We start from the raw sequence: 24122 nt of genomic DNA, 5'->3' as shown, positions 1-24122 counted from the left end.
TTCTGCTATAGCCTCGGGCCGACCAAAGCCTTGTGAGTGGATTTGGTAGACGGAAACTGAAAGAAGCCCATCGTATATATGTATATCTATATGTGTGTGTGTGTTTGCGTGTCTGTATTTGTCCCCCGAGCATTGCTTGACAACCGATGCTGGTGTGTTTATGTCCCCGTCACTTAGCGGTTCGGCAAAAGAGACCGATAAAATAAGTACTGGGCTTACAAAAGAAAAAGTCCCGGGGTTGAGTTGGTCGATTAAAGGCGGTGCTCCAGCATGGCTGCAGTCAAATGACTGAAACAAGTAAAAGAGTAATACTGCAAAATAGTGCTCTGACTCACATTTGACCTGTGATTGCTAAGATATCTCTCACAGACAATGCAGAAACAAAAGCTGTGACAAGCTTCAGCACTCTTGAATGTATTAACAGTTAGAATGGAACAAGTAACATTCCAACGTATAATAACATTCAAATCCAGAAGTTAGAGAACAATGATATGATTTACAAGATCCAGGCATGACCTGGATCTAAATGGTAACCAAAGAAACAGAAATTAACAACAGAGCCTCCAAGTCATCATTTGACCTGCTAAAAAGCAGCCAACTCTCCCTCAACTCACACTCTACAATCTTTGGAAAGTAAAAGCAACATTGAATAACAAGGTCCTTGATGGACTGATTAAAGATGCAATGACCATAGCTTGAAAACTTTGTTTATTGGTTTGCTCACAACTGATTGTCATAATGGGAACCAAACAGTAAACAATATAATCCTACTTAGATATATATGGAAAAATGATGGAAAGGTCATGGCTGGAATACCTTTGCTCATACATAAGTCTGATCTATCTTATTTCTTTACTGCCCACAAGAGGCTACACACAGAGGAGACAAACAAGGACAGACAAATGGATTAAGTCGATTATATCAAACCCAGTGTGTAACTGGTACTTAATTTATCAACTCCGAAAGGATGAAAGGCAAAGTCGACCTCAGCAAAATTTGAACTCAGAACGTAGCGGCAGACGAAATACCTATTTCTTTACTAACCACAAGGGGCTAAACACAGAGAGGACAAACAAGGACAGACAAACGGATTAAGTCGATTATATCAACCCCAGTGCGTAACTGGTGCTTATTTACTTGACCCTGAAAGGATGAAAGGCAAAGTCAACCTCGGCGGAATTTGAACTCAGAACATAACGGCAGACGAATAACCGCTAAGCATTTCTCCCAGGGTGCTAACAATTCTACCAGCTCTGATCTATTTGAAGAGGTGCATGGCTTAGTGTTGGGCTCTTGATCATAAGATTGTGGTTTCAATTCCTGCACTGAGCAATAGGTTATGTTTTTGAGCAAAACACATCATATCACGTTGCTCCAGTCCACTCAGCTAGCAAAAGTGAGTATTCCTGCAAAAGACTGGTGTCCCATCCAGGGGGAAATATATATGCCACAAAAACCTAGGAGTTTATATGACTCAGGAAGAAGTATTATCTTTATTTGTCCTGCTCCATCTGAGAGCTGAGCTGTGACCAAACAACAGCAATGACACCAACCCAACAAAACTAACCAAAATGTGTTCTAAACATTAGATATCTGATGGGTTAAAAATATTTTCTTGTATATTCTTACTAATCATCATCATCATTTAACGTCTGTTTTCCACGCTAGCATGGGTTGTACGGTTCGACTGGGGTCTGGAAGCCATGGAGGCTCTACCAGGCTCTAGTCTGATTTGGCTGTGTTTCTACAGCTGGATGCCCTTCCTAACGCCAACCACTCCATGAGTGTAGTGGGTGATTTTACGTGCCACTGGCACAGGGTCCAGAGCAGGCTGGCAAACGGCCACAATTGGTTGGTGCTTTTACGTGTCACCGACATGGACGTCAGTCAGGAGGCGCTGGCATCTGCCACATTCAGACGGTGCTTTTTATGTGTCACCGGAGCGGGTGTCTTAACAGCAATTTCCATTTGAATTTTTATTTTGATGTTGATGTACTTGACTCAATAGGTCTCCTCAAGAACAGCGGGTCACTCTACGATCCAAGGGTAGCACAGCAGGCCGTCCTGTGAGCCATGAACTCACTTCATTTGTCGGGTCTTTGAAGTCACAGCATATCTCCAGAGGTCTTGGTCTTTCGTCATAGCCTCTGTGAGACTCAGAGTACGAAGGTCATGCTTGACCACCTCGTCCCATGTTAAGATAATTATTAGATCCCTGAAGGACACAAACTAATGTAGTCCTTTGATTAAAAGACCAGGTGATTATGACAAGAACACTTTTGTATATAGGTATATGGATCAAAGTTGGGATCTGGGTGCAGGCATGGCAGTATGATTAAGAAGTTCGCTTCTCAACAACATCGTTCTGGTTTCAGCCCCACTGCATGGCACCTTGGGCCGACCAAAACCTTCTGGTAGACAGAAACTGAAAGATTCCTATTGTATATCTATGTATCTATTTATGTGTGCGTGTTATTGTCCTCCACCGCCCCTTGACAACCAGTGATGGTTAGTTACATTCCTGTAACATAGCGGTTTGGCAAAACAGAACGATAAAATAAGTACCAGGCTAAAAAAAAATTTGGGGGTCAATTTCTTTGACTAAACCCTTCAAGGCATTGCTCCAGTATGGCTGCTGTCCAATGACTGAAACAATTAAATGATACCTACATAAGTGAGCTCCCACTCCAATTTTGTTTCCCCATAATTTCAAGAAAAAAATGGCAAATCTAGGAGTGGCTGTGTGGTAAGTAGCTTGCTTACCAACCACATGGTTCTGGGTTCAGTCCCACTGCGTGGCACCTTGGGCAAGTGTCTTCTACTATAGCTTCGGGCCGACCAAAGCCTTGTGAGTGGATCTGGTAGACGGAAACTGAAAGAAGCCCGTCGTATATATGTATGTGTGTGTATGTGTCTGTGTTTGTCCCCCAACATCGTTTGACAACCGATGCTGGTGTGTTTACGTCCCCGTCAGCCAGCGATTCGGCAAAAGAGACCGATAGAATAAGTACTAGGCTTACAAAGAATAAGTCCTGGGGTCGATTTGCTCGACTAAAGGCGGTGCTCCAGCATGGCCGCAGTCAAATGACTGAAACAAGTAAAAGAGTAAATACCTTTCTGGTGGAATGATTCGAAAACAAAACAAAAAAAGTGGAGAGCGCGCACACATACACACAGTTTCAAGTTTCGTTTTGTAGGTATATATGTGATGCTAGTCGGAATGTATGTATACGCGACCACCAATTTGTCCCCCGCATTAAATTCCAATATATTTGTAATCTTTCTAGAAATTTTTATTAAAATAAAATATCCATTTTTCTGAAAGTTATGAAGAAACAATGTTGTGGGGGCGGACACTAATGTAAGCTTGCCAATTTTTCCAACTACTTAAAATATTTCAAATTTCCATCAGAATTTTTTCTTAGATTCTACACTGGCGTGGATTTTGCCTGCTGATGGCAAAAAGAAAAAACATTCATTTTTGTTTTGATTTATCTGAATAAATAATAAAAAGAAATAAGTTTTGACTTTTGTCATCAGCATGCAAAACTATATCAATGTAGAAATTTTGACAAATATCTGGTGAAAATTTTAAATATTTCAAAGAATTCGAAGAATTTTTAAAGGCTCCAAGAGTTGATCTGGTGTTGAACAATAATAGCAACGAACAGTGAAAACAAAAGTGGAAACAAACGAATCTGTGGATCGCAAACTGTATCAATGGTCTGCTCACTTAGAACTGACCCGGGGCTGCACAAGAACATATTTCTTTACTACCCCACAAGGGGCTAAACACAGAGTTGGACAAACAAGGACAGACAAACGGATTAAGTTGATTACATCGACCCCCGTGTTCTCAGTTAGTACTTATTTAATCGACCCCGAAAGGATGAAAGGCAAAGTTGACCTCGGCGGAATTTGAGCTCAGAACGTAGCGACAGACGAAATACCTATTTCTTTATTATCCACAAGGGGCTAAACACAGAGGGGACAAACAAGGACAGACATAGGTATTAAGTCGATTATATCGACCCCAGTGCGTAACTGGTACTTATTTAATCGACCCCGAAAAGATGAAAGGCAAAGTCGACATCGGCGGAATTTGAACTCAGATCGGAGCGACAGACGAAATACCGCAAAGCATTTCGCTCGGCGTGCTAACGTTTCTGCCAGCTCGCCACCCTAAGGGCTGCATAAGAACAACACCCGTATAAATGGTATCAAAAAAATAAAATAAGCTCACAACTAGGCTTTTGTTTAAATTACACAACACGGAGTCCACACACAATAGACCCGTTGTGTACACAACACCCATACTATAGTACATGAATCCTTTCAGTTGCTCACACAAACACAAACACATACCAGCACCCTATTAACCAGTCCCCACAGGAACCTGGTAGAACCTCGAAGACAAGAGAAAGAGAGATGGTCTTAGGAGGTTGTGATTACCACAGAGACTGTCGAACAAACGATTGAGTTTCTTTTACGTGATAGCTCGACCTGCTAGAAATAGCAGTCGAATCCCATCAATTTCATGTTCCCTATAAAAAAAAAAAAAGGGGCGACATATTGGATAACTCGGTCCTATATGCATTGTGTCTGAATATAAATGGGATAGCCATGGCTGGAAAACCCTTGATTTTAAGTCTGCTCTGTCAGAACTGACTCTTGGGTCTAGCTAACAACAACGTTGTAGGAATGACGGAATGAATCAGTGATAGCTCGACCTGCTAGAAATAGCAGTCGAATCCCATCAATTTCATGCTCCCTTTAAAAAAAGGGGCGACATTTTGGATAACTCGGTCCTATATGCATTGTATCTGAATATAAATGGGATAGCCATGGCTGGAAAACCCTTGATTTTAAGTCTGCTCTGTCAGAACTGACTCTTGGGTCTAGCTAACAACAACGTTGTAGGAATGACGGAATGAATCAGCGATAGCTCGACCTGCTAGAAATAGCAGTCGAATCCCATCAATTTCATGCTCCTTATAAAAAAAGGGGGCGACATATTGGATATGTCCTATATGCAAGGTCCTATATGCATTGTGTCTGAATATAAAAGGGATAGCCATCTCTGGAAAACCCTTGACTTTAGGTCTGCTCTCTCAGCTAACAACAACGTTGTAGGAATGACGGAATGAATCAGCGATGGCAGAAGTGGCGAGGTTTCGGGGACGAGGTGGGGGTGGAATAATAAATAAAAATAAACAAATGTTTTGTTTGTTTATTTTTCTCCAACTAAATATGGGTGTTTGGCGAATTAATTTTGAAAACTATCAATTATGAATAAATTACGAATCTGATCGTAGTACTCTTAATTTTGTATTTTAAAAATAAAAATATTACAATTTATCATAGTATAATAATAGCTTTGTGATGAATTATAGGGTTGACCCGGTTCCGTACCCCGGTTATATTTCCCCGTTCACTTCAGTTAATAATAATCTCATTGGATTGTTTGTTATTGCTATCCCTGATCGAATAGCCTCATATTAAAAGCATCCCAGCCGTGACCACCTCGTATTTCTGCATATCTATTATTAGGTTTTTGTGTCAATGTGTCCATTAAGTAGTGCGATCTAACTGCCATTTCTAGCAGGCCGACCGACCACCTAGGGTCGCCTATTTGGGATAAAGCTTAAATGTTAAAACTTAACATTTCTCCTATTAATTTTTTCGTGTGATTTATTAAATATTTTTTTTTTTCCATTATTTCGTTTAAAAAATTACGAATAAATTATTTTTGACATTTTTGGATTTTATTACAGTCCTTAATGTTAAATAACTGTGTCAACAAAAAAAGACAATATATATATATATAATGTATAATAGAAGAATCGCCTTTGTTAGAATTCATTTCTCCATAGCTTATCCACGTACACTTCCGGTTGGTGAAACGGAAGTAGCTTTATTTGTCCTGACGCCCACCAGCATTGCATTATGGGGCCTTGCCTTAAACCGGGGGGCAGCAACGATGAATACTTTAGTAGTTCGGATTGTTTAACTCGGACATTTCAGGAGAAAACCTTTTTGAAAACACTCAACTGGGATCGGTTGCTTTGATTTCCTGCTTGCACGAAGCCGAAAATTGGATCCACATACGGTACAAGTACACTGCAATACTGTCGTCGAACGGAGAACAGATGTAGGTAAAGAATATCTCGGCATAAATTCTTCACAACAACACTTTCTCATTCCACTGACAAAAAAAACCATATCAAATTATTTTACTCGATTTTTTTTTTGACAATTTGATACATAAGACCTCTTCACAGTTCCTCCATTCGTTTAACTTACTTCCTTGGCTGTTTATATTCTTCTCTATGATTCTTATTATTACTATTTCTACTACTAGGTTTTGGTCCATTTGCTTGACAGACTGGTGACAAGAGAAGACAGTTGACACTATTGTTGGGTAGCAACAACTTGTTTAGGGGTGGCTTAGGAATCGTTCAAGTTGTTAGTATTTAGGATAAAAACTTCTGAATTAATGGTAGTAGATTATAAATTTCAATAGAACAATGTCCTTCTAGTTACCTCTCTCTTATATTTATCAACTCTCTGTCTATATATATATATATATATATACACATATATACATATATATATCATATACCAATGGTCGCTCTCTGACCGGTCATAACAAAACAACCTTATCTCTAACCATATATATATATATATTTATATTATACGCACACACACATAAACAGAGGCCAATTGAAACCTACAGAACAAATGAGTGGTATGTATCTAAATATTGTTATTATATATCAAAATTCTAATCATAACTTTTGTACCATTTTAATGTTAGATTTCAGACATTCTTCACTTTTAAAATGTTTATTGAACGCAAAAGTAATTTTTTTTGTGTGTGCTTCGGTTTTTGCTAAAAATATTGTTTTTCGAACACAATTTGGTTTTTGTTTCCGTTATAGCATTTACCAAATTATGTTTTATATATTGCCAATTAGAGGAATCGATTTTTTCTCCCCCCCCTCTCTCTCTCTCTCTCGCTCTATCCGTCTCTTTCTTTCTTTCTTTCTGCTTTTGCTGTGCAACGTCATTTACCAACTATTTTGGACATTTTTCTTGAAATGGGTTCAGTTCACATTGATAAGAAACCGTTTTCGAGAAAAATATCTTGATAATATATAAGTTCAAATAATATTCTCAACTATTAACGGCATAGCTGGGATTATTATTATTATTATTATTATTATTGTTTTTTGTTTTCTATTGTAAGTTCAACTTGTTTCACTCCTAAAATTCTGTATCGTTTACTCAATATACAGGACACGCAGATAATGCGTTTGTTGTGTTGGTTTTCGACAAACTACTGCTCACTCTAAATGTATCGGGGGGGTTTCCTTTCAATCATTAAAATCAACGTTAATCCCTACATATTCCTTTCAAGATAGCACAACTTTATTCTTTAAGTGTAAAACCGAATTAAACGTTCAGTTTTCAAGAATATTCCGATGTTCTCCCCGCATCAGAATGAAGTTTCACTTTGCTCCAATCTTTCTTGTAGTCAACTCGATTTCAACGTCTAAACCATCAAAGTATTTGCTTTATTGACATTGTGTCTGTACAAAGTTCCGTTTGGCTGATCATCTCGCTTGATTTATCATTACTTCAGCAACATAAATATGTTGAACCAAGGACAACATCAATCTTTGTCAATTCGACTTGTTTCCAAGAGTTTTTAACGCGCATGATGCACACACGCACACATTTTTGCCTTGCTGACCATCAATGCCTTACAATTGACTTTGTAGAGAACTGACCCAAATATTGTGAAGCAATACTTTTCACATATTCCGTAATTCTCTTCGTTTTATTTTCCCCTCCTTTTGTGCGACTAAACTAAAACCCATTTCCACAGCCAACTGAAAATATAACCTTTGTGTTTGAACGGAGAAGGTGATTTATCTGTTTCACCCCCCCCCCTCTTAATTTGAGCTTTGTCTCACTTCATTTGTGAGTAAACTAATGAATTTAGTTTTAATTTTGTTGTTACAGAGTGTCCCCCTTTTCCCCTGCTTTTTTTTAATGGATTATCTGTTCTTCTACATTCTGAACTCTTTGGATTTTGATTTGTGCTGGATCCGAAATCGTATTTAGTAAATAGATTTAAAAAAAAAAATTTTTTTTTGGAAACTGAAACCGAAAAAAATTAGCCAAATATTGGTATTTGTGAAATCATTTTTACCTGCAGATGAATTTTTTCTTTGTCTATATTATTCATCATTTAAGTAAATCGATATATTCCAGTCTTTTTTCATATTTCAAGTTGGCTGATGGAATCTAGTTCTTCCGTCTGTTTTAACCATCACAGCTGAGGCCACGTAGGGGCACCGTTTTGTGTAGCTTGAATTTTTGTTTTTTGTTCCATTCTTGTCTCCTTTTTTTTTTTTTTTTTTTACGTATTTCAAAGCTAATCTCTTATAGCTGTTTCACCTTTAAACCATCAATGTATTTTTAACACCTATTATAATGCTAAACCATTTTACTACATTACTCACATCCGTTAGTATTAGAATCGACTTCATTTGCTTATGTGAGTATTAAAACTAGCATTCCTTGTTTGACATTTTGTAGTGATTCCCATTTCCATGGATATACGAGGCCAATTCTCTTGTTTCAGACACTTAGTACCTCAAATTTACCAATATCATGTTCGTTTATTCTGAACTGTGCTAAAGTAAACAGATTTTGTTTCGGAGAATATCAGTTGCCAAGCTCGTTCCTATATAGTTCACAAATATTTTCATTATTCTGGATCTACATAGATTTCTAATACTGTCAGTGATAAAGTAAAAGAACTGTTGTGGCCTTCTAGTATAAATCGATCTGGAACTATGCTCATAAAAGAAAATAGAGGCCTGCTAGAAATAGCAGCCAAATCTCCCTTAAATTACACCTTACCATAAGCGACAATTTTTTGTGTTTGTGTATGAAAATTATTTTGAGCCCACTTTAAAAATTAGGTATTTGATGACTTCTAATGTTAGTACACAGCTGTATTTGTCCACATAAGACAGTAGTGACTTCTTGAGAATGCTTAGTATATCCATATGTGAAAGCAACTATTGAGGCCATATACAAGTATGGATCAAGTGGGATCAAGATTAGAAGTCATTTAAATTATATGTGTGGAGGTTACATCATGGAAACTTGGGTAAAACTACATCTGAGAGCATTAGGCCTTTCAAATGTTCAATACCTGCTGGCAATTTCTTTTTTCATTAGTTGAGCACTGCTGCATTTTTGTCGACTGATGAACTGGTTATAGCTGGTATTCAGTTTAAACCTATGTAGGTAAGAAAGTAGTTTAAAGAATCTGTGATTTTGGAGGGGAAATGTAGTTTGATAGTTCAGAAAAGCACGGGCTATTGTAGAAGAGATAGTGATATGTAATCTGTATTCCAACATTAATTTTACTTGAGCTTTACAGAGAGTTGGCAACTAATCAGAGTTATAGTATTTAAAGCCTGGTCTTTAGGATGTTACTCTGGCAACCTAAGATTACTGTGAGATATATTCAGAGATTGTGGAGTCTAGCATGTGTGGTGACTTTGAGGGTTTTTAATTGCGTGTTGTTCATAACTAGAGGGGCTGTGATACAAGACCATTTCTTGATGTGTGTAGCCAGTTTCCTTTCGCTGTTAGTTAGTTAGTTAGTTAATTTGGCTCAAAAGCAAATAGCAAGGCCATGTAGGGGGACATGGAGTTAAGTACAGGGTGGTGTTCATGTAAAGAGTTCAGGCCACTTGAGGTCCAGGGAGGCTTTGAACAAAGCGGTCGTCGGCATCTTCACCATCTCGTCTGGCAGCTTGTTCTACGGATCCGCAACCCGGACGGAGTTGAATCAGATTAGGGTTCCATGTCCCAGCTGAAAGATATTTTGGGAAAGAAGGTAGAAAGAGAAAACGGACATAGATCCATTTGTGTTTGTAAGTAATTTCATGCATAAGTATTCTCTCTTTGAATATGGCCTAGGATGTCAGTATGTGTAGTAATTGCAGCGCCATCTCAGATGTGGAAGCAGTTCTCTATTGTGGGTCTCACCTGAGTTTTGTGGAGAATAAAAATAGTAGTTGTTTGGGGAGAAAATAGTTTTGGACTCTGAAAAGGAAGCACAGTCAATGCTAATTTAGCATGTGGTTTTCCACAGTAACCATAGCGTATGCTGTGAAATGACCTGATTTGAGTTGGGGTTTAGGGTTAGACTGCATGCTGAATAGAACTGCTTTGCTATGTTGGTGAGTGGTTCACCATGAGAGGTCTAATATTTTAAGCTCTCTTTTAAGAACTTTCATGACTTAGTTGAAGTCTGAATGATGATTTTGCAGGAATTACCATGTTGGGGACAAGCCATCCAGTTTGTAAGAGTGTGCAAATTTCTCCAAGTATTGCAAGCCATGTTTTTGGGCCTAAACTATTTCAGCACAATTATGAGTTGGGGAACTTGGGCTGTGATGTTTGTTTGTGTGGAATGTGGAGGACATGTCTAAGAAGATAATTTCAGTTACTCAGCTAGCTGTTTTAGATAGGTTAGGGGTAACACACAAGTACTTTTAGGGCTAGTTAGTATAAAACTTGTTGGGGTCCAACCAATAACCTGACTTGAAGTGCCATAGAGTCCAGGAAGTGAGAGGTGTGTTGTGCAATCATGCATGTTTGTAGAATACACAATAAGGTGAAGCGATTTGATGTGAAAAGTTGAGGATTGCAGAAGATTAGTTTCTACACTGATGACATCAGTATGAGAGGTTGTTGGTTGTTCCTTCTCGAGCCATGCCTGGCTCATAAGGGCTGGTTTCTTGGCGTATAGGTTCCCCACTGGACGGGACGCCGGTCCATCGCAGGTGAGCTGCACGATGCAGGAGGAAAGAGTGAGAGAAAGTTGTGGTGAAAGAGTCAGCAGAAGTTCGCCATTACCTTCTGCCGGAGCCGCGTGGAGCTTAGGTGTTTCGGTCATAAGCACACACATCGCCCAGTCTGAGATTCGAACCTGTGATCCCTCGGCCGCGAGTTCGCTGCTCTTACCACTAGGCCATGTTCCTCCACATATGAGAGGTGAGGTAAATGGTGAATATTGAAGTCACTGAGGACAAAATGACTTTTTGTGGAGAGGGATGAAGTTAGATCGATGTCCTCAGTGTTAGAAGGGATATGATGAGCTGAGAGTAGTTAATAGCATGAGGAGTGAGGGAGAGAAACATTGGGAGAAAATCAATTGAAGTCTTCGTTGCTGATATCTAGGTGAGGTAAGTGAGTGGCAGAGAAAGTGGAAGCTCCATATGTGCAGACATCTGAATGAAGTTTTGAGTGAAGGGTTTTAGCCTGGACAGCAGATGTAGACTACATGGATAAGGGTGTAGGATCTAGGCTGGATTGTAGTCAATGGCTGTTTGAAAAGACCGAGAAATGTTCAGCAGATTTAGTTAGTGTTTGGCATCTTGGGAAATGTAGAGGCTGTCGGTGTACTCTGCTTGAGAACCTGATATGAAAGCTTATAACGGTGTGAACTGTATTAAAACCACGTATTGGCCAGGCAATGGTGTTTAAACTGAGGAGTGGGATGTCGACTTCCCTTTCACTGCTAGCTGAGAAAAATGACTAGGGCAATCCTCTACACAATGTACCGCAATAAACAATTGATGACCTAGTGTCAAACACTGATGTGTATGTGTGTGTGTATATATATATATATATGTGTGTGTGTGTGAATATATATACACATGCACACATACATAGATAATCATCATTATCCTTATACATTTGCTTTCCATTCTGGCATGAGTTAGGCAGATTGTTAAAGTCACAGTCCTTGTTTAGGTTATTGCTCTCTAGGAAACTATGACGCCAGGAAACTATGACGCTCATTTACATCAGTCGGATGCCCTCCCTAACACTAACTTCCTTGTAGTCCATACTGAGGGCATATTTTCATGACACCAGCTCTAGAAAGGTCTTCTTTAACAAGACTAAAACGTCTTTCTGAACCCTATGATATCTCTACATATATATGCTTTTGCCACCAATATTTCTGTGTTGCTTTACAATTATATGAAAGAGATATAATCATGCATTTATATATAAACATGTCCAGCTGTTAAGACTCATGTTGGAGGAGATGAGTCATAACATTCAGGCATCTTGAAAGAGGGCAATAAACTCCAGCATTTTACTTGTGTATATCTATTGTTCAAGTGGCTGCAATAAAGATGTGTTTCACCACACTGTGCCAGGAATTTCTATCATTAGCTTTTGTAGGTCCTCAGTTTCATGTTTAGTGTCTCTGCCAATAACATCAATGTAGTTGTGTGGAATTCTCTTATATATCATGTCTGATATGGTTTTTTTTGTTCAGTACAATAGCAGTGGTCACTAAATCCTACCCTGCATTGATCGACAGTAGCATATATGAGTAGAATATGTCCATTAATCTTCTCTTTGATCTTGTACTTATGCCATGAGAAGTTTTAATTCTTCATGTACCATGAAGGCAGTCTTGAAGATCCCACATAGTCCAGGTTTTGGATCCATAAAAGGAATGCTATCTACTCTTGTAGATAGGCCAGCTTTGTTAACTTTGAAATATTCAATTGCCAGATGTTCTGTACTTGTTAGGGGCAATTCAGGCTTTTCCCTTGCATATCATGGAGTCTTTCTTACGACCAGCAATATTGGATGTCACCAACTTCCTTGGGTTACTCTTTTACGTTTATCAGTCATTTTACTGCGGCCATGCTGGAGCACTGCCTTTAGTCGAGCAAATCAACCCCAGGTCTTATTCATTGTAAGCCTAGTACTTATTCTATCGAGCTCCTTTTACCAAACCGCTAAGTTATAGGGACGTAAACACATCAGCATCAGTTGTCAAGTGATGTTGGGGAGGACAGACACGCAAACATATACACACACATACATACATATATACGACAGGCTTCTTTCAGTTTCTGTCTACCAAATCCACTCACAAGGCTTTGGTCGGCCCGAGGCTATAGTAGAAGGCACTTGCCCAAGGTGCCATGCAGTGGGACTGAACCCGGAACCATGTGGATCGTAAGCAAGTAACTTTCGTCATCATTGATGCTATTGTACTCAGTCTTTGCATTGAGAAACAAACAGCCTCTGCAAAAACAAATCAACATTATTACACATACTTGCTCTTAGAAGAATAAAAAAAAAACAAATCTTAAAATCTCCAAGAAAAGGCATCAGCTGTATTTGTGAATTTCTCAAAGGCATAGGGTAGTTTCAACAGAAGGACCATCTTACATATCATGTTGAACTATGGCATCTCAGATGGGATGGTCAAAGCTATCTCCCTTGTGGTGTTAGCTTTGTGCAAAACATTGATGGTCCAGCTAAAGAGTTTCCGACAACAGCAGGAATCCCCTGGGAGACTTTATAGCTCCTTTACTCTTTGTGATTGTAGTGGAACCACATCTAAGGGCAAAATCATGACTCAACCCAAACAGAAGCAATCTAGACATCAGCAGAGCCTGTAGTTCTCTGACCTCAGCTATGTCGTTGATCTTGCCCTCTTTGTTGTACTAGTTTTCTTAACTCTTCATTATTCTGCAGCCAAAGTAGATCTCTTTCTTAATAGACACATTGACACAATAGATTTTAGTTTTCTGTTAGGCCTAACTGTTTCTGGTTTTAATTTTCCATGCTTTCACATGTAACAATTTCAACTGAATTGTAAAAAACCATAGATTTTTCAATACTAGTTATGAGTTTCAAAGATTGCTGTGATCTTAGTAATAGCAGAAAAGCTGGAGGCACCTAGATTATGTTTAGAAATAATGTTGACAGTATTTTCTGAATATCTATTTCATCCTTATGATGGCTACTGTCACACATATAAGTGATTCTTCCTTCCCCTACAAGTATGCCACATGAAGAACCAAAAATGATAGCGCTTGGTTTAATTGCAGAACAGTCTTCAGTTTTGTCCTGCTGTGCTCTGAGTTCAAGTATTGCTGGGGTTTATTTTTCTTAAAATAAACATCAATTATCTTCTGGAGTTGATTTTAGTTTAACTCTGCTGTCTTTCCCTGCAATTTGTGGCATTTTGGTCATGTAAGAAATTTTAATTTTAACCCTTTAGCATTCAAACCGGCCATATCCGGACAAAATATTTAACCCGTTTTATATTGAAACTGACCAGATGTCGCCTCTCACCTCAGTCCGACCATGTCATTCTAAAACTAAAAAATCACATCACTGAAATCTCTAAACTACAAGATAATGCAGGATTAATTCAAAACAATATAAATAAACAAACATCACATTTGACGGAATAATCTGAACACTAAAGGGTTAAACTAGTTTTAATTTCTTTTGAATAAACACTATAGTTTTTTTGTTTTTTTTTATTTCATTTTTAAACAGAAATATTGTGAGTTGAATGAACAACCTCTATATCAGTGTTACTTATTTTTGGCAACTCTAAATGGATCAAAATTTTTCACTTGCAGTATTGAGAAAGCACCACAGTTCCGTACAATACAAGTGACTGCAAAGTTCCTTTATTTGTTGAACCACATTACTTTCCCATGTTAAAAACTTCTTTCTTAATTTGTTAACTTTAACGTCATTGTGAAAGATATTAAGTGATAATACTGTATTGTTATTATAAATAATAGTTGTAACAAAGGTAACTGATAGAAATTACAACTTAAAAGTAGACAGCTCTGTACTGGAATGTTCAGTTCAGTTTGTTTCTTTTCTTTATAAGAAACTATAAAAAAAAAAGTAACTACAAAACTACCTTTGTTCTATATTTGCTATTATGTTAATATGACTGTCAAAACTTTGTCACTTCAACAATAACTATCTAATGTTAATGACACAGTAGTTGTGCTTATATACATGATGTCAATGTCAAAACACTCACTATAATTGTAAAAGCTTAGTATTAAAATTCCACCCACAGCCAATGTTAGTATATACCTTCTCTTTTTGTAATCATTTAGACAATGAAAACATTTTTTTTTTTTTTTTGCATATAAAAATTATTTTTGAAATGTATTTTCTTTTAATTTGATTTTAAAAGCAATAGCTAATTGTTTCATCAGGTCTTCTTTTGAAGCCCCTCCTCCACCGTTTTCTTTCTTCGTTATCTTTCTAAGAAACATTTTCAACAAGTCTGCTTTAGAGATATTTCCTGAAGTGTTCATTAGGACCAGTTGAGCTTGTTTGTGAAGATATGATCTTGGAAATTTGGAAAATTGCATATGTTTGGAGAGAAATTATGGATGTACCTCATTAAAGGCCTTATGAACCTGTGTTGATATGACCTGGAAATTTAAGGCTGCAAGTTAGCAGAATCGTTAGCATGCTAGGTAAAATGCTTAATGGCATTTCATCTGTTGTTCTGTTCTGAGTTCAAATCCAGCAGAGGTTAACTTTACCTTTCATCCTTCTTGGGGTTGATAAAATAAATACTAGTTGAACACTGGGGTTGATGTTATCAACTTATCCATCCCTAAAATTGCTGGTCTTGTGCCAAAATTTACCATCAATATGACTTGGAAATTTGCATATGATAGGGTCAAGAGTGAAATATAGCTGATATTTGTGATTATAAATGTCTAAATAGTTATTGTAATAAACTGAACAAGGAGTGAGGACAACACTTGTCAATCACACATTCCAACAACCTTGTCAAACATCATTTTCTTTTATTTTTTCATTTCAGTGAAAAATCTCTTGCTCTAATTTGTGTGTGAATTCACAGGAGTAGGCTGACTTTGTTAGGTTTAGTAGCTTTTATGGCTCAACCTTAGACTTCCATTATTTAAGGCTACAAAATCAAAGGCAACTAAAAGTTATCTAGTTTGATAATAGTATTTTTCAAGCTGTTTTAGAAGGCTGTGGCAAGATATGTCCTCCAAAGTAGAAACTTTTTTCCCCTCTTAGAAGAGAATAGGCAGTGCCTACGATCATCCCAGCAATAACCAAAGGCAAAGAATGAGCCCTTGAGTGCTATAGTTCTAGACATGAATGACTGAGCAGTGTTTGGAGGAAAGTGTGACAAAGTGGATGCAGATGTGGTTGTGTAAAGAAGTTTGCTTCACAATCATGTGGTTCTGGGTTCTATCCCACTGTACACTGCCAAGGACAGATTATTTCTACTATAGCCTTAGGTTGACCCAAGCTTGATAATTGAAACTGCAATGACAGAAAAGCGTGCAGAAAGTTTGTTATATGTATTTTACTTGTTGTGTTAACCTGTTACCCGGTTTAACACAACCATCTGGTGCTTTAATACCTTAAGTAGAGTCTTAAGCATTTAGACCAAGTTCCTATTGTGGGAATAATGAAGTGTCTTGATATGATGTTTCCTACTGCTGCAGTGCTTGAGTCATAGTTTCTCCTCCCTTCCTTCCTTCTACCAATTTTGAAGGCCCTGAAAAGTGTCATGGGCACTGCACTTGCTCCTCTAGGTTGACATGGACAGATATTGGAGAGATCTAACTGAATGTGATATACCACTTGTTGCCTGAGTATTACAATGACAAAGAAGAAACAGCTTAACTTTAAGCTAATGATTACAGCAATTAGTGTCTGCACCACTCAGCTGGATGGCCTTTACATTTCTTTTTTTAAACACGAACTAGGATAGACATGGCTGTGTGGTTGAAGTTTGCTCCTTAACCACTTGATTTTGGGTTCAATCCCACTACTTGGTAGCTTTGGCAAGTATCTTCAGCTATAGCCCTAGGCTGAGCAAAACCTTAGATCTGCTTGACAGAAACTGGAAGAAGCCTGTTCTATATATATGTGTGTGTGTATAGTGTTTGTGTCTCCTTATGTTATACTTGTAAACAAGCATCACTGTCATACAAGTGGTGTCTCTCATTTTCAGTCTTCCATGGAAGCATGTCCAGCCATGAGATTATATTACATTGTTTGGAAACACATGAGGGTTAGTTAGTAACAAGAAGGGCATCTTGACACAGAAAAACCTACTTCAGTGGATTCTATCTGATCCATGCAAGCTTTTAGAAAAGTGGAAATTAAAACAGTGGTATCATAGCATTCTGAAGTCTTGTATATAAGTATCTAGGTTTTTTGGAAGGGATTTTTCATGGCATCAGAACAGTGTGTGTTGAAGCATTCTAACAAACTGTGCCCCTTGCTTATACAAACGTGCTTTCATTTTTTTTTTTCTTTCATTGTGTTGGAATTGCACTCCACTCTACTATACATGAACAGCTTGCAACTATAACTTTCGAGGTCACACTACCTGCTAAGCCTCACCATTATTCATCATCCTCAAAATATAAAAAAAATAGAAACGGTTTATGATGTATGATCTATGATGATATGTAGTCACTTTTTGTGAACATTGTGGGTTTTTTTTTACTTTTCGTCAAATGTGGACCCTATGATGAAATTGTTGTTTTTTAATGCCTTCTATTTATTTTGAATGTTGTGGAAGTGTTGTATATACAAGAAGTCAAAAATTATCTGCACTTTTGCCATAACATATCATTGGGATCTTTTCAGTTTGAACGGCAGTTTTTTGTAGCGGTGTCATATGAAATTGTCACCCATAATTATGACCCTAGTATCGATCTATTGCATTTCAATCTGTTTTAGGGTTAGGGGTGGGGGGAAGGGTATCTTTTTTTCTTCAGAAATGTAAATAAACCCAATCTGTTTCTTAAACGAGGGACATATTCATACGGCCCAGAATGTTTTCACCTCAATAGACGTCATTGATTGGTTGAAATTGCAGAAATTGAAGAAGAAAAAAAACAACAAATATCTTACAAACTATAGAATTTTCTCAATAAAGCCAAGAGAAAAAGATGTTTTATAAACACATTCTACCAGTATACGAAGTTTAAAAGTGTTTAGTTACGTGGAAATTATTTTAAAAAACTGCCGTTCAAACCGAAAAGATCCTATCATTGTTCTTTGTTCTTCTTTGGTGCACATTGCTAATGAAGCAAGCATGCTTACATTGTAAAGTAAGAAAGAAAAATGGTGCGATCAGGCTCAAACATTGACCACTTGACCACAATAGTACCAACTATAAGCACGCCTGTGCTGAAGTCAGTGTGACAATAATAAAGATATGTTATGGTGAAAGTATGGATAATTTTTCACTTCCCCACCACCCTTGTAGTTGCTAGTATTATTGTTTCCTCTGTGTTTATGTTGTTGAGTCTAATGGTTAGTTGTATTTGATGATGTTGCTGGTAAGAAGGGAGAAAGTGTATTTGGTGTCTGTTATTTTGAAGCAAGATTTGTTGGCGATTTATGTTAGGTTAGAGTATTTGTATAGGAAGTGTCTGAATGAGTGAGATATCACCTGCATATAAAAATGTACATGTTTTGAGGAGATAATGGGAAGATTGTGTAAGTCTAGATTGAAAATGTGGGTGAGAGGACAGATGCCTGGAATATTACATTCTGGAAATTGCATATTCTGAACGTGTTGTTCTTATACAATAATTAAACTTGTGTCGCAAATGATTTTCTTGCTAGTGTTTTGTATTGTTTTTTAAGATGTTTTTTATCTTATGAATAAGGAGCTAGCAAGGAATAAGGCAAAAGCATTACTTATGTCAATGGTAGTTAGAATGGTATGAGTGGGAAGTCTTTTTGTTTTTGAAGCCATCATGTATCCTTTGTGTTAGATTCATTAGTTCGGTGGCTTTTGTGTATTTTAGTTTAGATGAGGGTTGGGTATGAAAGGGGTTAAAGATGTTATTTATGTATTAGTTTTTCTAGAATTTTTGAGGGTGCACACAAGAGGTGGGGTCCATGTTACATCATTTGTTTTTGTTTTTGTTGCTTTTGTACAGCTTCCAAATTTGGAGAATTTGACTGTTGATTCTCCTAGATAAATTATTCTAGCATTTAAACTGGCCATCTCTGGCCAAAATTTTCTACTTGTTTTATGTTTGAACTGGCCAGATCCAGGCTCTTACTCTAAATTATCCTAAAAATATACAATCATATCAAAATCTCAAAGCTGCAAGATGATAACCTGATTAATTCAAAGTAATGTGAATAAATAAGCATTACATTTGACAGAGTAATCTGAATGCTAAATGGTTAATGTAGATCACACTTGTACTTTTTAGTGAGATGAAGGCTGAAGAAGCTGTTACAATACAGTTTTCCAATGTTTTTTATTTGACATAAAGAAATCAGATTGATGAGTTTGTAACAGCTTGAAGATCTTTAACTGTTTTCATGAGCAAGGAAATTTGTGTTCTAAGATTGTTTCCTTAATACAGTCTTGTAGTGCTTGTATTTTAATGTTGTTGAAGGAGGTTGTGTTGTCATCCCCCCACTGGAAGTTGTTTCTGATCAAAAGGATATAGGATACAGCCATGTTTCACTCCTGTCACCAGATCAGGAAGAAATGTTTTCATTAGCTTCAAATGCTTCCAGCAAATCAGAACAGATTTCTGCCTTTCTCTCTTTCAAATCCCTGATGCCCCAAGTTTTCCACCATCTTCTGTAAAAGTAGGGTGACCACTGTCCAGCTGTGCAGCAAGTTGCCAAATAGGGATTTAATCTGCTTCTGGCAATACAATTCATTCATTTGCTGGTGATTCATGCCAGTAGTTACACTGAGTGGATTATCTTCAATGTTGGTTTACTCTTTAAACTTCATCCATAATGTGATCTTTGTAAGCAAATTATAGCCTTCTTTCGATGTCAGGCAGCTTGTACCCCTCCTTTGTCAAGAACTCAATAATGGCAGCTTGTAGCAGTAGAAACTCTGCCAGATCAAGATTGGAGCCTGGTGCAGCCATCTGGTTCGCCAGCCCTCAGTCAAAATCATCCAACCCATGCTAGCATGGAAAGTGGACATTAAACAATGATGATGATGTACCCCTCCTTAGTCAAGAACTCAATAATGGCACATTGCTTCTACTTGGAACCCATTATTTGCCTGCAATAAAAATGAACAGAAAGAATAGTTGCTTTACCAACATGTGCAAATCGAATGAGTTATGTCAGTTAATAAAAAACTTATGCTCACTTTTGCATTACTTTCAGATCAACCCTTGTATTTTATGGGAATTTATTTTTCTTTTTAATGGGTGCATTTTTTCCATGGATATTGTACCCTCTTAACAGTTGAGCAGTTTTTTGCTTTTAGTTTTTACAACATTCTTGCTGTTATTCTACTTTTGCTAATAGGAGCAACAATCTTGGAAACTTTCCTGGATAGAAGAATGAAACACAAAAACATAATCTCCTTCATTATTATGAAAATGCAATCAGTACACATCATCATCATCATCGTTTAACGTCTGCTTTCCATGCTAGCATGGGTTGGACGATTTTGACTGAGGGCTGGTGAACCAGATGGCTGCACCAGGCTCCAATCTTGATCTGGTAGAGTTTCTACAGCTAGATGCCCTTCTTAATGCCAACCACTCCGAGAGTGTAGTGGGTGCTTTTTATGTGCCACCGGCACGGGGGCCAGTCAGGCGATACTGGCAACGACCTCGCTTGAATCATTTTACACACTCGAATCATGTCAAAGAAATAGCAATGCACTACACTTTTCCTTCTCGTGAACGAAACTATGGCTAAACCCATTAAAGTCACTGCAAATGCTATGTTTCACAACCTAACTTCTGATCTTTATGGCAACCTTTCGTATGTAGCCTTGCAAAAACAGCATCGGATTAAGTTTCTTCTTATATTGACATCTTACAAGTTCTGAGTGGAACTCACAAAGTAGTATTCATGAATCTACAACTGCTGTTGTTACACACATTCTCACAGGCATAAGACAACATCCTGTAAAAAGTTTCATCCAATTGGTGATTAGTTAAGACCTGTAACCACTAGCCTACTGTTTCCTGGGTGAGCCAAACTAAAGAATCTCTATGTAATCGCTTGATCTGCTTGTTATTCTCAACAAAATCTTCTTCAAATCACACTCCACCTTGACATGTGAGGGATACATGAGAAAATGATGTCCTAGATATACAAAAACGTGAGATCATTGTGGTTAAACTGCCTTCGATCTTAAGTCTGATCTGAAGTTACATAACTACTACGGCACTAGTTTCTGCTTGTCTGAACTTGCAGGCTGCTCCAGAACTGTAATCAATTAAAACTCACTCTCATGCTTGAGATGACCCATCAAGCCAAGTGAAATCATAGTCGTGGCAGATGCTGGTGTCATGCAACTGGCACCTGTGCTGGTAGCACATAAAGGTAACCATTACACCCTTGGAATGGTTGGCATTAGGAAGGGCATCTAGCCATGAAAACCATGCCAAATCAGACTGGGGTCTGGTGCAACCCCTCAGCTTACCAGCTCTGATCAAACCATCCAACCCGTGCCAGCATGGACAACGGACATTATATAATGATTAATCTTGGAAGCTGAAACTGAGCATTAGCCTATTACTTTAAGGAGGACAGTGAAAGTCGTGACCCCTACTCATTTTTCTCTGATTAAATAATTCCAATTTTAACACAAGGCCAGCAATTCTGAGAGGTGGGAGCAAGTCAATTATATCACCCTCCAGTGATTGACTGGTACACATTTTTATCAACCCCTGAGAAGATGAAAGGCAAAGTTGACCTTGGCAGAATTTGAACTCAAAACATAAGGAACTGGAAGAAATGCTGCTAAGCATTCTGTCCAAAGTACTGTTTCTGCTGGCTTAACTTTGATTAAGTAATAACACTTCTTGATACCAACTCACTCACAGCGATGCTCCAGCCCTTGCTAAACACAAGTGTGTTGTCTCTTCTCTCTGCCTTTCCTAGGACTACTATAATGGCCCCTATTCCTTGGAGTTGTCTGGTCTTGTACTTCCTCCTTTCATGCACTTTTGGCCCACATATTTTTCCTTCCCTCATCACTTTTGTGTTCAACTTCACAGGCACTGCACTAACCACTCAGCTCGATTTTTTTTTTTTCCCCTCCAGAACATTGGTTCCCCTTGAAATCCCTTCCCTGCTCATGTCTTTCCTGCAGCTGTTGGCTTGCAACAGTTTAACCCTTTAGTATTTAAACCGGCCATATCCGGCCAAAAGTATTCTACCTGTTTTATGTTCAAACTGGCCAGATCCAGGCTCTCACACCTACCCTACAATGTTATTCTACTATAAGTAATTACACCATCAAGATCTTGAAGATATGAGATAATGCATGATTAATTCGAATCAATGGGAATCAATAGGCATTATGTTTGATAAAATAATCTGAACACTAAAGGGTTAAACAGCATCTGTCTTACTGGTGGTCTTGAGTCTACAAAGGCCATGGCCGTTGCTCCAACCGCTAGACCCAGCATGTTAAATAATAATAAATAAAAAAAGCTTTTAGTTTTATGAGACAAAGCATTTTTAAAGCATCCATATTCAGATTAAAACCTTCCATCATAATAATGATGATATAGTACGAACACCACCTTAACTATGAAAAAAATTATTTTACTTGATTCCTCATTTCTTAATTACCGTAAATCCTCGAGTATAGTCCGCTCTTGAGTATAATACGCAGGGGATTTTTAGAGGGCTGAACCTTTGAAAAACCTAAACCTTGTGTATAATACGCACCCCTTCTCTAACTTGAGTCAAGGAGGTCTATATAATGTCCTTGGTTTGTAAAAATGTATACGGTAACGTCCTTTATTATTATTATATATATAGCATAATGCAAACGTGTAGCTTTTTTGTGCATTTTTGTTTGCAGAAAGTAAAGAAATAACAGTAATAACATTTAATAAATGTTGCTTACTGCAAGTTATGGATGATTCTTTTATGACTTCATTGCTTTCAGGCTTAGCTTAAGGTTTTTTTGCGCCTGACATCACAAAATGCGTCTGAATAAACCTTGCCAGACAGCAAATAGAGACTTGGACATTGCTTAGAAAATGATATTCATTTTTAACCTCGTATATAGTACGCACTAGGGATTTTGAACTTTAAATTTTTTGGGGGCAAATGCGGATTATACTCGAGGATTTATAGTATTTTCATAAGTAACTGAAACTCAAAGACAGTACATTTCAGTGGGAATATAATCATAAATGGTTAAACAAATTCTCCATTATTTAAATAATTTAATGAACATGCAGACCAGTAAGAATTCAAATGATAAGGTATCCATTCAAGATAAATTGCATGTGTTGTGGCCACACATCATCTTAAGGGAAATGTTCTCCAATGGCAAACAACAGCGATCAGATATTCACAACTGAATCTACCAGAAAGTATTGAGTGAATTTTATTATTAATGAAATGTCGTTATTGTATATTCAATAATTCAATGAAACTGTTGTACTAAATAGAGAAGTTACACTTTTTGAGTGTCATGGATTGACAAAATCATTATAGCATTGGGTAATTGATGATAATATAGGCGTAGGAGTGGCTGTGTGGTAGGTAGCTTGCTTACGGACCACATGGTTCCGGGTTCAGTCCCACTGCATACCATCTTGGGCAAGTGTCTTCTACTATAGCCTCGGGCTGACCAAAGCCTTGTGAGTGGATTTGGTAGGCGGAAACTGAAAGAAGCCTGTCGTATGTATGTGTGTGTGTGTGTTTGTCCCTCCAACATCGCTTGACAACCGATGCTGGTGTGTTTACGTCCCCGTAACTTAGCAGTTCGGCTAAAGAGACTGATAGAATAAGTACTAGGCTTACAAAGAATAAGTCCTGGGGTCGGTTTACTCGACTAAAGGCGGTGTTCCAGCATGGCCACAGTCAAATGACTGAAACAAGTAAAAGAGAGTATAATACTTTTTCTGGCTCTGTACATTCTGAGTTCAATTCCATCAAGGTCAGCTTTGCTTTTCATCCTTTTGGGGTTGATAATATAATGTACCCATTAAGTACTGGGGTTGATGTTGTCAGCTATATTCCTTCTCCTGGGCTTGTCCCTAAATTAGAAATAATTAGTTTTTCTGTAAATTTTGTTTTGGTGGTATGATTGTTTACATATCTGATGTGTATTTTCTCCTCTCCATCTCCTCCCCCTGAAGGGTCAGAAGTAACGTTGATCTTAGTGGGATTTGAAATCAAAACACAACTAAATACTACTCTGTATAACAGCAACAGTTTCTGTTTTATTTAAATTTTAGTTTATG

At 37.8% G+C, this 24122-nt stretch overlaps 1 protein-coding gene and 1 long non-coding RNA gene across 4 annotated transcripts in view; one reads left to right on the top strand and one right to left on the bottom strand.

Annotated features, from left to right (window-relative positions):
• The window catches only part of LOC118763586, a 198950-nt gene that overhangs the window by 43607 nt on the left and 131221 nt on the right, over positions 1-24122 (bottom strand). The gene's annotated exons all lie outside the window — the stretch shown is intronic.
• The window catches only part of LOC115212428, a 61758-nt gene continuing 43560 nt past the window's right edge, over positions 5925-24122 (top strand). Inside the window, exon 1 of one of the 3 annotated variants that reach the window (XM_029781346.2) lies at positions 5925-6155. The gene's annotated coding sequence lies outside the window, so the exon portion shown is untranslated. Of the gene's footprint in view, positions 6749-24122 lie in introns of all 3 variants that reach the window. The other 2 variants (XM_036503194.1, XM_029781345.2) reach the window with 2 other exon arrangements.

The sequence above is a fragment of the Octopus sinensis genome, linkage group LG5, assembly GCF_006345805.1.
Source record: "Octopus sinensis linkage group LG5, ASM634580v1, whole genome shotgun sequence".
In the NCBI taxonomy this organism is placed as follows: Eukaryota; Metazoa; Mollusca; class Cephalopoda; order Octopoda; family Octopodidae; genus Octopus; species Octopus sinensis.
This window is presented reverse-complemented; position numbering and strand designations above follow the sequence as displayed.